The sequence below is a fragment of the Bombina bombina genome, chromosome 5, assembly GCF_027579735.1.
Source record: "Bombina bombina isolate aBomBom1 chromosome 5, aBomBom1.pri, whole genome shotgun sequence".
Taxonomy (NCBI): Eukaryota; Metazoa; Chordata; class Amphibia; order Anura; family Bombinatoridae; genus Bombina; species Bombina bombina.
Genome location: NC_069503.1, coordinates 154,259,740 through 154,271,756, shown reverse-complemented (window position 1 = coordinate 154,271,756; position 12,017 = coordinate 154,259,740).

Below are 12,017 nucleotides of genomic sequence, written 5' to 3'. Positions count from 1 at the left end.
TATCACCATTATTATTATGTCAATGGATTCAATATTTTGGAGTAAGAAGAGCACTTTTAGTGACCTGTTCACAGCAAATACTTTGTTGCAAGAAATTTATATATATTTTTCAAGAACTTTAAATAATTTCTGATGTGTAATACTACAACAGAAAGTGTTTATGTGTTTGTATATGTGTGTGTGCACATGTGTGTGCATGTGTGTGCAATGTATGTGTATGTTTGTGTGTGTGTGCGTGTCTCTGTGTGTGCATACGCGTGTAAGTGCATGTATGTGCATATGTGCTTATGTGTGTGCGTGTTTGTGTATTTGCATGTGTATGTGCGTGTGTGTGTATGTATGTGTATATGTGTGTGTTTATGTGTGTGCGTGTGTATGTATGTGAATATATGTGTGTGTGCATGTGTGTGAGTTTATGTGTGTGCGTGCGTATGTATGTGTATATGTCTGTGTATACGTGTGTGTTTATGTGTGTGCGTGTGTATGTATGTGTATATGTGTGTGTTTATGTGTGTGCGTGTGTATGTATGTGAATATATGTGTGTGTGCATGTGTGTGTATGTGTGTGAGTTTATGTGTGTGCGTGCGTATGTATGTGTATATGTCTGTGTATACGTGTGTGTTTATGTGTGTGCGTGTGTATATGTATGTGTATATGTGTGTATGTATATGTGTGTGTGTGTGTCTGTGTGTGCATGCATGTGTGTGCATGAGTGTGTGTGTTTGTCGTATATATAAAGCAATATGTGTACAGCATGTCAGGTATAGAATCGTACAGAATTTCCTCCAGCCTTTGTTCAGGGAAAATACATAGTGGGAGTAAATTGCATTTTTACTACTATTTATAGATATTTTATGGGGAAATACATTTAGAATCTTACTAGATAATACGCGTCGATAAATATTATTTTTTTATTCTTTCATATAACGTTGCACCTTGCATAACAAATCCCCATTCTGATATACTCTTATTCGGCAGAAATGCATTGTAGCGTTTTACACTAATATTGACCTGCTTCTGTTTTTCAAATAATGTATTTAAATGATAATGGTCTTATGCTTTTCAAGACATTTTCTATACAGAAAAATATCCATGCCTTCATTCTAGTAATGACATCTCATTGTAATTAATCTAATGAGTCATTATATGTTCATGTCAGGCAGCTCATTACAGTAACGCAGAAGGGTTCCAAGATGGTGTTGACCGCTGCTCAGTCCAGAAATGCTTGCATTTTCAGTGACTCATTAATTGCTTTACTGTCCAATTTAGAACATGCTCGAGACTATTTCCATGTACTGGAGAAAACACAGGTTATTAACCCACTATGGGCTAGATTACAAGTGGAACACATAATCGCACTAAAGCGAGCATGATATTTGCGCTTAACAAATGTGCACTGGTATTTAAAGTCCCTCGCAATCACGTTCACATTGCATGCATGGAAGCTTTGCCCTCTACACTTCCTTAGACTCCAATTGGAGCCTTGTACTCATGCCGTGAGACCAAGCGGTAGCAAAGGGGGTAAGTCACGCAGTGATGGGCAGCAGTTTTAAAGATATATGTAAATGAATACATATATATAAATATATTTATGTGTTTATATGTTTATATAGACATATTAACACATAAATATATATGTATATAAGCATAGACATATATATTTACAGGGAACACACATTTCCCGATAGACCACAATGTTAAGGCACTTTTCAGTGCGTTTTTTTTCTAATACCCCCCACCACATTTAACCCCATAAAACTGCTTAGTGCAGTTAAAAAAAAATGCTATTATTATTATTTTTATTATTATAGAGACAAACTCTAAAGTTTGGGGCCAAATGGGGAACTTTTTGAAAATATACCAGAGATCTGACTCTGGCACTTGTAATGGCTGGTTATTTATCGTGCGCCCATAAATGAGGTGAATTTGCCCGTTTACAGGCACGCGATAAATTAGTGCTCCGCTAGTAATCTAGCCTTATGAAATACACAGTTTTGGTACTCAAATGCCTTTCAAAAGTTATATTATGGAATAACTGAAATACCTGGCATAGTATTATTTTCTAGGGATGGGTGATTTTTTGGCACACTCTATATTATGTTTTTCCTTTACCCAATGTAGCATTCAAATATTAAATTTAACATTTGAATAATAACATTCAAAAGTTCATCCTCCAATATATGCTTTTTACCAAAGGATACCAAGATGACAAAGTCAGTTTATCAAGTCCGGTTTAATTTTGACTTTCATGTCCCTTTTACTTTTGTTTTGTTTTCAATATGTATGTGGTGAACCCTTAATAAAGCAATATATGGAGGAAGTAGAAAAAAACATATTAGGTAACCCACTAACTAAAAAGGACATCCTATTGGCTGTTCAAATCTTCAATCTTCAGTGTGCGATGGACAATCACATGAAGAGGAGCCTCCATGCTGCTGAGGACCGATGCCGCTGAAGACCACCGCTGAGGACTGCCGCTGAGGACTGGTGCCGCTGAAGACCACCGCTGAGGACTGGTGCCGCTGAAGACCACCGCTAAGGACTGCCGCTGGGGATCTGTGCATCAGGGAAGCCAGATCCGCACCTCTGCTCCGTGCCGCCTTCGCTCCGGATGAAGATAGAAGATAATAGAGCCGCCTGGAAGAAGACCTTCTCGCCGGACTTCAGGAACTGTGAGTACCTATTTGGAGCTTAGTTTTAGGATTTTTTTTTATTTTTTTATTTTTTTTTATTTTTAAGATTAGGGATTTAATGGGCTGTAAAAGAACTGATTGTCCTTTTAAGGGCAGTACAAGAGCTGAATGCCCTTTTAAGGGCAATGCCCATACAAATGCCCCTTTAGGGGCAATGGGTAGTTTAGTTTTTTTTTAGTTATTCCTGTTGTGGGAGGTTGGCAGTTTAGGAGTTAATAGGTTCATTAGGTTTATTGCAATGTGGGAGTTTGGTGGTTTAGGGGTTAATAGGCTAATTAGGTTTATTACAATGTGGGTGGGTGGCGGTTTAGGGCTTAATATTTAAATTATGTTATTTGCGGATTAGGGGTTTATTACTATTATTTTGCAATGTTGGTGGTTTTCGGTGTTTGTTAATACTTCGTGCTGGAGGTTAGCTTTTTTTGTTATACTTCGTGCGAGTGGTTAGTTTTTTTTTATTTCTTGTGGGCGGTTACGTGTTTTTCGTTGTTTTGTGCGGGTGGTTGCGTGATTTATTTTTTTTTTTTTTAAGGCTTCATTTTCCTACGCTGCATCCAGGTGGATTCCGAAAATGGCAGGGTTGGCCTCACGCAGCCAACATTCCTTTGAGGATGCGTGCGCAACTGGCTACACCCACGGACATGTTACAAATTATAGTATAGATTATTTTTACCTCAGTGAGTACCTTATATCTAAGCCTCTGCAGACTGCCCCCTTATCTTAGTTCTTTTGACAAACTTGCATTTTAGCCAATTAGTGCTGACTCATAAATAACTCCACGGGAGTGAGTACAATGCTATCTATATGGCAAACATGAACTAGCATTGTCTAGTGGTGAAAAACTGACCAAATGCACTGAGATAAGAGACGGCCTTCAACGGCTTAGAAATCAGTTTATGAGCATATCAAGGTTTAGCTTTCCATAAATATTACCAAGAGAACAAAGCAAATTTGATGATAAAAATAAATGTGAAAGTAGTTTAAAATTGCATGTCCTATCTGAATAATGAAAGATTAATTTTCACTTGACTGTCCCTTTAACATTGGGCATATATGCCTCAATAACTATTATGTCTATCATTATCTAATGTTTCCTCTTGTACCCTAAACTAAATGTAATATACACATGAAATGCTGATAATCAGAATGTGCACATTCTTTTTATATGCACACTTCCTAAGGCTCCAGATCCTACTGAGCATGTGCAAAAGTGCACAGTGTATACGTATATGCATTTTGCGATTATCTGATGGCTGTCACATTATTCAAGGGGAGTGAAAAGTGGATAAACTTTGAAATTTGCCAGGAAATATTCTACTACTCATTTCAAATTCAAAGTAAGTGCTATTGCATCATCTTTTTATTGTGCATTTGCCAGTTATTAGTTATTCGAGTTCTACAGTTTTTAGTGGTCCTTTGACATATGTAAGAGAATACAAAGATTTAGGGCCAGATTATGTGTGAAGCACAAATTAATTGCACTAGAAGTAAAATTTTGTGCTCATCGGATTGTGCTCGAATTATGAGTTGAAAGTAAACTGTTTTTCCTCTAGCGGTAACCCGACAAGCGTAAAAATCTGAAGTTAGAATAATGTTTGTGCATTCACATATTCCCCCGTAGAAGTCAATGCAGAAAAAAAATTGACAAAAAAAACAACCACCACACTCTTGTGCAAACACGATAACATATTCTCTTTTGCGCTAACCCAACATGAAACAGTTAAACAGAACTCTGAAGTTGCGGTATTCATTATAGCGTAAATTGTGATTGCACTCACGCTATTGAGTTTGCTTTCAACTCGTAATATGATAATATTGCTCCTTATCACTCAAGCGCAAACGTTTGCACTCCACTCGTAAACTAGCCCTTAGTCCTGTCTTCTAATGTTTCCAACTTGCAAAAAAAGACTTTTGTGGAAGAAACTAAAAAGAACAAAAAGACCTGGAAATAGCAATCAGAATATTTCAACCCTGTGCTACAACAAGGTAGATGCTAAATGGAGGAAATATAAAATATCAAACAGAAACAAACAGCTCTGACAAGGTAGCTATTGCACAGAACATAGAATATTGATTCTATGTTGATATATAACTTTATGTCAGTATATGGTTTGTGTATAAACATTTATATTTACCCTGCCTGTTATCTTTTACTGACACTATCTGCCTGTCTCCTAAACCCCCATCATGATTTTTATGACATCCCCTCCTCCCCCTGCATTCAGACCTCTGTAACACTTTTTAAGATATAATCTGTAAATTCCATCAAATTGGTCAGTATTGCTTCAGACTTGACAAAGGAAGACACTCTTCCGAAAGCTTGTCATCTTATAAATGTATAGTTAGACCAATAAAAAAGTATAATTGCTCAATGCAATACTCTTGTTATTTTGATATCTAAATCTCTGGACTAACACGGCTACTCCAATCAACGTATATATATATATATATATATATATATATATATATATATACACATATATATTCCTATAGATAAATAGGTATAGATATATATTTTATATGAACATTATCATATCTACAATATATATAAATATATATATATATATAATAATAAATATTACATTTCTTTCTATTCGAAGGACATAGGAATGTAAAATTTTCATAGCACGCTTCAGGTGTAAGGATGGGCGAATATGCTGAAAGTGTAATTTGTTTGGTAGAACGAATATTCCTGTAGACATTCATTTTGGACAATTGAATGTTGATAAGAATGAAAATCCATTAAAATTTGGTAATCAAATGTTACTTTCATTTTCGAATGTTCATAATGACACATTCGAAATTTTGAATGTAACATTCGATTTAACAAATACTATTCAGAAGTTCAATGTTCTTGTGGTAGGGAATTTAGTAAATTGATACATAAGAGATAAAATATATCAATTTGAATGTTTATATTTTGAATATTGCATAATTTGAATATTACATTTAAAGAGAGCTTTAGAAATACTATTACAAATATACAGATTTGAAATTTTTTAATTTGAATATTGCATAATTTGACATTTTGAATATAACATTTAAAGAGAGCATTAGAAATACTATTACAAATACATAGATTCAAATTTTTCAAATTCGAATATTGCATAATTTGAATCGAATTATTAGAAACATTTTAATTGAATATTACATTTAAAGATAGCATTAGAAATACTATTACATAAAATAAATGTTAGAATGTTAAGCATTGTGAAACATTTGCCCATCCCTATTGAGGTGTCGCTCTTTAGGTTCAATGCAGGGTGAAAAATGTTTTATCTTAAGGCACGTTATTGAAATATAAAGTATTAAAAAATATTATAGATACACTAAAAAATTCTAAATAATCCATAGAATATATATTATTTTTTTACAGTATCTATATTATTATAATTTATATTTTTTAATATTTAATATTGCAAAAATACGCCTTCAGATAACTACGTTTTCTTGTGGGGTTTTCCCCCATGCTTTTACAGGCGCGATGGAGGCCATTGCTAGATGGGAAGCTGAGATAACAACCTTCCTTGACCAACATTTCTCTCAGCTGGAGAAGCGGCTGTGTCAAGTACCAGGGATCACTGTGCAGCCGTCTAGAGATATTGTGCCTCATATGTAAGAGCTGCAATTAGAAGATCCCCCTACTGGTATTCTAGGTGCGGATATCATGGAGACCAAGGGTCCTTACTGCTGCTCCCAGTCTTGTCTCCTAAGCCATGAGACATTCCAGAGATGGCTTTAAAGGACCATAATAAGGTTTTTGATAGTAAGTATGAGGATTCCTCCATACGGGCAATGAGGAAAACTTGCTTGGAGTCAGGACAGGGAGGTAAACCCAGATCTAAGCATGATAAACCTTGGGACTCTCAAGTCTGGGATAAGATATGGCAATGAGATTTGGCACAAACATTGTCACAATGCTTTTGAGGGATCAGATTCTTTAGTAGACAATTGGCTGTTGGAGTGTTAAGCCTTCCATATTGCTTTACAACAAAAACATCCTTACAAAAAGAATTATTTTTACTGTTATCCGATTGTTTAATTTACAATATGTTTTAGTAAGGAATAATGCTTTTCTCATTTGCTATTATATTGATTATGTATTAGTATTGGACAAACTGATCTTCTTTTAATTTTTCCATAAAACTAGTAATACAGTGATTGTAAACTTTATGTAATAAAATGCCATACATGTAATCTTAATCATTAAAAAAAGTATATGCATACTTTTTTTTGATTGTTTAATCTATCCGTTAAAATGTTTGAACCCGTGCCTGTAGTAATGCTTCTATTATGCCGGCCCACTGTGATGATTTTTTTTTTATGACAATCCCAATGAACATCCAATGAGTGTGTGTGTCATATGACACTCTTGAAGTCCAACCCTATGAAAGCCCTTAGGAAGCCTATGAAGAGAGTGGGCGGAACTGCTCTATGTCACAACCAGCCAAAAGACTAAATGAAGGGGTACGGAGGAACAGAAGATACCAAGTAGGATTATGAATCTTTTATTACAAAAAATATATACACTTTTTAAAAAAAAAAAAAATGCGGTTTTGCTTATACACTAATATATTTTACCTTGCAACAGTCTTAAAGTCTGGAATTTACCTTCACTTTCTCTCTAGATTTGTAGAAATGCGACTGACTAATGGGCATTTAATTTGTTATAAAGCATCCATCTTCCTACAACTAGCTACACTTTACTGTTTATTTATTGTCTGATATATATTCTAATTTTACTATAAGTTGTGTTTTTTTACATTTAACTGATCTATACTCTTGTCACTTGTGTAGCTCTAACGAGGAGTAATATTTTACATATTTATATGTTATTATAGAGTCGGAGCCTTACTGTTAGAATAGTCCCTCATAATAATAAATGAGGGCACTCTAGTTAGACTGCTATTAACATCATAAAGTTTTAAAAGATGGAATCTGCTGTATATTTTTGTTAGCCACTGTCCCAAAGTGGTTACAGTTAACTACAATTTTAAATTTAGAGGTATCATGAGAGTTTTACATAATAAATATGAAGACGTATATAGCAGAACCTTAGGTAAGAGCTGTATAAGTACTGATATTTTAGTATTTATAATATATATTGTAAAAACAAACTATACACTAATTGCCCTGTAAAAGTTATGTCTAACCTGGTAAGCCTTTTATTCTATTATACAGATCCCTAGATTATCTTAGTTTTGGACATAGAGAGCTGAAATATAGGTCATCGTTTACATATGAATTGATATGCTAGGTATTGCTGTTCATATACTGTACAGTATGGACCCAAGAGTGGTCCTTTGTGTTTCTCTTCCCCTTTTATTTCACTCTAGTTTTTCATTATATTTTAGGTGGTCCGTGAGTGGCCACTATTATTCATAAAAGGAAATCTCATGTTACTTTCCTCATGTTTTGTCTTAAGGGACACAATAAAAATAAGGTTCTATTCTATTTTACAGTGTGCTTATGGGCTATTACTGATTTCATTTGTTTTTTTTATTTCTTTATTTTTGTTGTTTTATATGCCCAATTATATAAAGCAAATTATTGTAATGTTCAAGGTGATTTGTGGTTTGGAGTGGAAATGTTGGGGACATATTATATATATATTTTTGTATTAGGCTTCTGTCATGTCCCTGCCATTGTATTTGACTTTGTGCCCATCTATTGTTTATAAGACATGTTTATTGTGCACTGATCTGGAACCTTAATAAAAATTAAAAAAAAAAAAAACATATCAAGTTACAATGAAGAGATAATGAAGAGGCTTGTTTGGAAAGTGAGCACCAAAAGATAAAACATGTTTTATTCTTAATGCTAACTAATAGTACAATATATTGATTATATAGAAAAGTTGGTATAAATATTCCTTAGCATAAAATAATAATATAAGTTTATATAAACATCCCAATTACATAATGTTCACCAAATACATAACATAATGCTTTCAATTTTGTAATGAATGTATACAAAATCATTAATTTAATTAATACTCAAAATCAAGTGCTCCTCCTAGTAGACTTCCCCATGGGCCAAAATCTTCCTTGTATAGGTACTTAAAACCAGATGCCAATAAAAGGAAACATAGACTAAAGTATTAGCCACTATTTATTCAGATGTTGTTGGTGAGGCAGTGTTGCTGCTTTACAAACGTCATTCATTTCTAAGCGTGGAAGCTTCAATTTACACTATTGGTAGGAAAGTTTGAGTTGTGTGCAAAGAGTGGTTGGTTGGAGAGTTTTAACATGTTAGAGGGCCAGTGAAGTTCTTAAAGTCATCATCCTCCACCATTATGAAATAAAAATACTTGAAAGAAATACAAATGCAACATTTGGGTCACTGTAAAGCTGCTTTGTTTTGTAATCTATCAAATAAGGATTGAATGCCTACCCCCAAGGATAAGAAGGGTAGAGGTATTTAATTATATTTTAGTTCTAGACATCTATTTGTAGACAAGGAGAAATTCAAATCTGTACCTAAAACACTACATGTGCAAGATGAAAATACATAGAATATTTATGTCTTTTACCACTGAAGACAGATTATATATTCTGCCCATCCCATCTTAACCCCCACTTATGCCAGGAAGGTCACTAGTGGCACTAAAAGTGATAGCACTATTAAGATTTATTTTCAATAACCTAACTTTACTGCTTAATTTCTGTTTTTAATGGACCATATTTAAATTATTTTCTTGCATAAATGTAGTTGAGACTTTTACAATAATTAAACAACTAAGTCTCCTTGAGGGCTGGAATTGAGAACCACTGGAATAAACTATGAACTCTCTAGTACACCCATGCGTAGAATACCTTAGGTATTAAATACAATAGTGTCAATTACTAACTTCTAACTTCTACAATGTTATCAGTCATTTAGCTACCCCATTGTCTGAATCTGCTCTTAGGCAGCTGTTAGCTCAACCCAAAGATAAATCAGGCTACAGTGTACAGAAAAGAGGAGGTTGGTAATCAATACATTCTTTGAATTCAGTTGACTTAATATATTTGTAAATGCTATACATGTAATGTATTAAAGTTGTGGTTTTGTTTGTATTCATTTGAATTATTATCACACAATAAAAAAAATATGTATTTTCTTAAGATTATATGTACTGCAGCTACTGTTAATTATCAAAGGACCTTATTACAAAACACATTTTTGAAATACAAAAGTAATCTTCACATATTTCCTCGGGGAAGTACAGGCTACTTACCACATTTTTCTCATTAAGTGATTTTATGTCTAACTCAGATACCTAACCTATAATATGAATGTACTGCCCTCCATTTTGAGGTAACAAGATAAGTGTCTCATAATTGATTTTTTTTTTTTTGCATCCAATCAATTACTTTGAACACACTGTGGTTCAAGCAATGTCTCATCTAGATGGAAAGAAACAAATTAACCACTTGAGACATAAAGTTAATTAGAGATGTTTTTAGTGAAGATGTGAAAGCAAAAACTTGTACACAGGTAATTAAAAAATAGGGGCACATAACATGAACCCTAAGTGCTTCAGTCTGTTGTATTTCACTGATATAATTATGTCAAGTACTGTTTAGTATATGTAATGTTTATATTTTGTCTAACAAGAAGTATGGCTCAACTCAACATCGGTAATAGAAAAAAGGCACAATAGGAATTAAATATTGCAAAAACAAAATCACCTAAACCATATTTCTTAGCCACATAAAAACCAATATGAACTAAACATTTATAATTCATTACATCACATACAGGAAAATATATATGTCCTGTAAAGATATATAAATGTGCAACAATGCACTACTAGGTCCTGACTGAAAACATCTAGTGATCCAATGAGTTTGGGCATATGTGTGTAGCCACCAATCACCATCTAGCTTACAGTACTTCATTACTGCTCATGAACATATGTAGGTGTGTTTTTCAACAAATGATAGCAAAAAAACAAAGCACTTTTTAACCCCTTAATGACAAAAACTTCCCCAAAAGACCAGAGCATTTTTAGCATTTTTGCCATCACTACATTTAAACAGAAATAGAGCCTTTTTTATATTTACCTATCAAAACTATATATATTTTTTTTTAGTAGACAACCCAAAGTATTGATCTAGGCCCATTTTGGTATATTTCATGCCACCATTTCACTGCCAAATGCGATCAAATAAATAAATTGTTAAATTTTTCACAATTTTAGGTTTCTCACTGAAGACTTTCTGCCAGTACTTAAGATGGGGGTGACCTTTGGGGGGTGGGGGTGGGAAGAGAGCTGTTTGTAGAGGGGTCAGGGAGGGATCAAGGGGTGGGATGTGTCAGGTGGGAGGCTGATCTCTACACTAAAGCTAAAATTAACCCTACAAGCTACCTAATTAACCCCTTCCCTGCTGGGCATAATATAAGTGTGGTGCGCAGCCGCATTTAGCGGTCTTCTAATTACCAAAAAGCAATGCCAAAGCCGAATATGTCTACTATTTCTGAACAAAGGCGATCCCAGAGAATCATTTACAACCATTTGTGCCATAATAGCACAAGCGGTTTTAAATAATTTCAGTGAGAAACCTAAAGTTTGTGAAAAAGTTAACGATTTGCAATGGTGACATGAAATATACCAAAATGGGCCTAGATCAATACTTTGGGTTGTCTACTAGAAAAAAATATAAACATGTGAAGGGTTATTCAGGGATTCCTTACAGATATCAGTGTTACAATGTAAGTTTTGCTAATTTTGAAAGAAAAAAATGGTTTGGAAATAGCAAAGTGCTACTTGTACTTATTGCCCTATAACTTGCAAAAAAAGCAAAGAACATGTAAACAATGGGTATTTCTAGACTCAGGAAAACTTTTAGAAACTATTTAGCATGGTTGTTTTTTGGTGGTTGTAGATGCGTAGGAGATTTTGGGGTCAAAGTTAGAAAAAGTGGGTTTTTTCAATTTTTTATCATATTTTATAATTTTTTTATAATAAATTATATGATATGATGAAAATAATGGTATCTTTAGAAAGTCAATTTAATGGCGACAAAACGGTACATAATATGCGTGGGTACAGTAAATAAGTAAGAGGAATTTTACAGCTAAACACAAACACCGCAGAAATGAAAAAAACAGCCCTGGTCCTTAACCTTAAGAAAATTGAAAAATGGTCTGGTCACTAAGGGGTTAATGATAATGTAGCATAAACCTAATTTGTTGATGGCTGAATATAAACAAGGTAACCGTCTTGCCATCACTCATGTCAAATTTTGTAAGTTGCCTTAAAGGTACATGAAATCCAAATGTTTTCTTTCATGATTTAGAAAGCGCATGCAATTTTAAACAACTTCACAATTAAATTA